The sequence below is a fragment of the Varanus komodoensis genome, unplaced genomic scaffold, assembly GCF_004798865.1.
Source record: "Varanus komodoensis strain SLA01 unplaced genomic scaffold, ASM479886v1 scaffold8, whole genome shotgun sequence".
In the NCBI taxonomy this organism is placed as follows: domain Eukaryota; kingdom Metazoa; phylum Chordata; class Lepidosauria; order Squamata; family Varanidae; genus Varanus; species Varanus komodoensis.
Window position 1 is genome coordinate 2,980,872 of NW_025336481.1, and position 4,316 is coordinate 2,985,187.

Sequence of the window (4,316 nt, forward strand, 5' to 3'; positions counted from 1 at the left end):
TACCTCTGCGGGACTTACTTCACGCGGGGAGAGCTGAGGAGGCCGCGCTCGGCACTGGGGAGGAGGGTGTTGTAAATTTCAGGGCGGCCTTGTGAAATAAGTCCTGCGGGGAGGCCTTCGCGCCTGCGCGGCAGTCAGAGGCCCGCGCCTCACCATCCCCTCCCCAGCGCGTGCGGGCCCTCCGCGCGTGCGTGGCCTTGGCGGCTTCGCGCGCCTTTTTGCCGGGAGCGCGCGCGGGGAAGGCTTCCTGCTGCTGCTGCGGCGGCGAAGGCTCCTGTTTGCAGGCGGAACCCCAAGCCCCAGACGTAGCTCGAGCGGGAGGGAGTGTGTTATTGGTATGCATAGGGCATCCTGTATTTGAAAGCCTTTGTATTTTTTTTTTTTTTGGATTTATATCCTGCCTTTTTCCTACAAAGGGCTCAAGGCAGCTTGCATCATCTCTCCTCCTCCATCTTATCCCCACAACAACCACCCTGTGAGGTAGGTTGGGCTGAGAGTCTGTGACTGGCCCAAAGTCACCCAGTTGGCTCCATGGCTGAGTGGGGACTCGAACCCAGGTCGTCTGAGTCCCAGTTTCATGCTCTTAACCACTGCACCACACTGGCTCTCTTTGATGGCTGGGAGCAGAGAATGAAAATGCTATTGAAATGGGATTACTTTAACGGAAAGAAAAACCTTCTTAACTCTCCTCACACCAGCCTAAAGATGTGTCGGGACAAAATGAGCAAAGGCTCTTCCAAAAGCACGGAGCTGTAAGAGCAGTGGGATCCTGATCTGATTACAAGTTGTGCTTCCCACCTGCCTTTAGAGATGCTAAAGGTTGCCTGGCTTGCTCAGGTTCATTCTTAAGCTAATTGTTTACCTGTCCTGAAGGTTCTTTTTTGTATTGTGTTGTCTTAATCCCATTCAACCCTTACACCTTATTCCCATGCACTTCTAGCAAACTGCCTACCTGGTGTGTGTCTGTCCCCCTCCCCCAAACTGTGTGTGTAACTTGCAACTTATAAAAGTATCCTGTTTGGAGTCCATCTTGGTAGTCCTTCAGGGGCTGCCCACCTGCCGCAAGTATTTCCCATGTGTCTGAATAAACTGTACATGTTCTTTTGATTGTACACCCTCAGTGGACTTTTAAAGGGTGGGTTTTTTCACTCTTATGCGTAAAATGTTGCAACGTGTATAGAAAGACAGGACCTTAAAGTTGTAGGGCTCAGTCTCTGCAGGTTGAGACAGAAATAGGCATAGCTAACTGGGGCATGCTGGGATTTGTAGGCCTGTCTAAATGTAATGGAGGAGAGCCTTACAATTCCCAGCATGCCCTAGCCAGCCACAGGCAGGAACAGGTCTTGAGGTTGTGTTTTTGAAATAAATTTGCTAGAGGCACCTTTATTAAAGTGGAAACAGCTGTTTTAAGGGGAATTGACCTCCATAATAACCTACAAGATAGTCTGGAAAACACCTTCCTAGCAGATAAATAATTATTTTATTTATTTTATTAAAACATTTTTATGCCGCCCCATTCGCATATCAGGTTGCACAAAAACAGTTCTTTATTAGTCAGGCAATTGAAATAATGCAGAAGTTTCAGAGGGCAACCCATGTAGCATTCATGTGCTGTTGGGAGCTACAATTCTCTGAACAGATCACATTTTTACTGTTGAGCAATTACAGTTCATGGAACAAAGTGAAAAGATGCTCACTCTTCTTTCTCAACTCCCACCCCTCTGCCTCCTTCTCAACAAAACTTTTCCAAACCAAGTCCAAGGCCTCTTTGTTTTATTTCTATAGAATTGTAGATGTTTTTCTGTCTACACTTGCATAGGATTTCACCTTTAAATATTGGATTGTGATATTATTTGTATTGGTCTGTCTAAAGTATGTGTGTTGCTTTCTGCAATAATATAAGTCTTCCAAGGTAATAGATAGAGAATTAATCCTGCTCCCCACCCCACAGTCAAATTTCAAGTGAAGTCAAAGTATAGGGAAGGTAAGGTCCATTGGAGAAGACAGTTGCTATACGGAAAGTTGAAGGCAGAAGAAGAATAAGTGGAAGGTCAAACATGAGATGGATGGATTTCATAAAGGGAGTCCGTGGCCTTGCATTTAGAAGAGCTGAGCAGGGCTTTCTTGCACAGGCCTTTGGGATGGAATTCACATGAGTCAGAGCGGCTCTACCAGCGACATTTGCCAGAATTCCACATACTTTAGTTGAACGGCGACGGATGTGTTCACTGCTGAAATCATTTCTTGAATGATTTTTCAAAGCCTCAAGTGAGAGACTTCTTCAAAGCTTGGTGCCGAATTTGTTGGCACCCCATTACCATCTTGGAAAAGGTGGCCCCGTCATCCTAACCTGCTGCTAGCACTGAGGAGAGCTGCTCTGGAAGGGTCGCGCACTGGTGCTGCACGGCTGTGGAAACGAACATCTACAAAAGAGAATTTAGTTTCATGAGAAAAAAATCGCTGCACAGCTACTGTGAAGACCTGTGCAAAAGTTACGTGGGTGAAGCCGCCCTAACAAGAACCAATGGCAGTGACCCCGTTGCAAAGAAAGTCTCTGATTTTTTAAAAGTTGCAGTGAAGAAAGTGTGATTCATTGTACAGTTGTGATAAATTCAGAGGTGTCTCCTTTCCCCCATCATATGGAATAGTGAATTATTGTTGCTTCGAGCCCTGTTGTTGCTTGCTGTCCAGTGTTGCCTCGTTGGCTGTTTTCTGAATGAAGGATTTGCCCCACCCTCCTTATTGAAGCCTAGCCTAACTTTAAATTTTGGGTCTTAGTATGACTGGTAATATCAATTGAAATAAATGTGTGGTGACCTTATATCTCCTGGCAAATAGATGGGGAAGAAATGGAGGTAGTGGCAGATTTTATTTTCCTGGGCTCCAAGATCACTGCAGACGACTGCAGCCAAGAAATTAAAAGACACTTGCTCCTGGGGAGAAAAGCTATGGCAAATCTAGACAGCATACGAAAAAGCAGAGATATCACCCTGCCAACTAAAGCGCGTATAATCAAGGCGATGGTTTTCCCAGTTGCAATATATGGCTGTGAAAGCTGGACCATAAGGAAGGCTGAGCGCCGAAGGATTGAGGCCTTTGAATTGTGGTGCTGGAGGAGACTCCTGCGAGCCCTTTGGACCACAAGGCGATCAAACTGGTCAGTCCTAGAGATCAACCCTGACTGCTCTTTAGAAGGTCAGATACTGCAGATGAAACTCAAATACTTTGGCCACCTAATGAGAAGGAAGGACTCCCTGGAGAAGAGCCTAATGCTGGGAACAATAGATGGCAAAAGAAGGAGGGAACGGCAGAGGACGAGGTGGCTGGATGGGGTCACTGGGGCAGTGGGTGTGGGCTTGAGTGGACTCCAGGGGATGGTGGGGGACAGGAAGGCCTGGAGGAATGTGGTCCATGGGGTTGCGATGGGTCGGACACGACTTTGCGATTAACAACAGCAACAACAACCTTATATCAAAAAAAAATTCTGCAGAGGGGAGCAATGCTGTCCCCAAGTGCTGCCCCAGAAGAGCAATAGCCCATTTTTGGAGAATGAGCCGTGGAAACCTTGCATTATCCCATTGTGTCTGTTGCAGACCTGTGCCCATTTTCATCGACTCACATGCTAAAGGGCTGCAAGCCCAGAGACTGGTGGGATATCTTGTTTAGCCTGTACTTTCACTGTTGCCCGCTGGGAGGGCCTTGCCCGAGGAAGTGAAGCAGGGGCCTGGACCAAGTTGGCACTGCAAGTGAAAGTCTTGGGAAAAGGCCTGTGGTAGCCAGAAAGTCCTCCAAACACTGCTTGTACCCTGGGGAGGACACAGCACAGAACTGACATGCCAGGCCAGAAGACGTGTCTCAGCAGCAATGTACCTCTTGATTCCCAAGGACTTGGGGGAGCCAGGCAGAGGAAAGCCTCTGATTGCCTCTTTAAAGCTAGGAAAGGCCCATGGAGCTCTGGGGGTTGTGGGGGGGGGGGATAATTGGCTCTTCCTCTGATCCAAGGCCAATTTAAGTGGATGGAAAGGAAGAAGAGCACAAGGGGTCTTCAAGGCTGACAAGAAGATCTTCAAGGCTGACAGAAGGTCACCCAAGAATGAATAAGTTGCAGGTAAACTGACGTTGCGCTACCCAGACCCGCGACTAAGGAAATCAGCAACCTCCTTAGAGCTCTTGCAAAACCAACCAGGGCCACGGCAGGTGTGCTACCAAGTCACGTAATAGCTCCTACTGGTGCCCAACTATGTATTAATTCAGCAGAGTCATGGACATCCAATTCCCTAGGAAAACACCTGTATCTTTGTTTTGTGACATCTCAT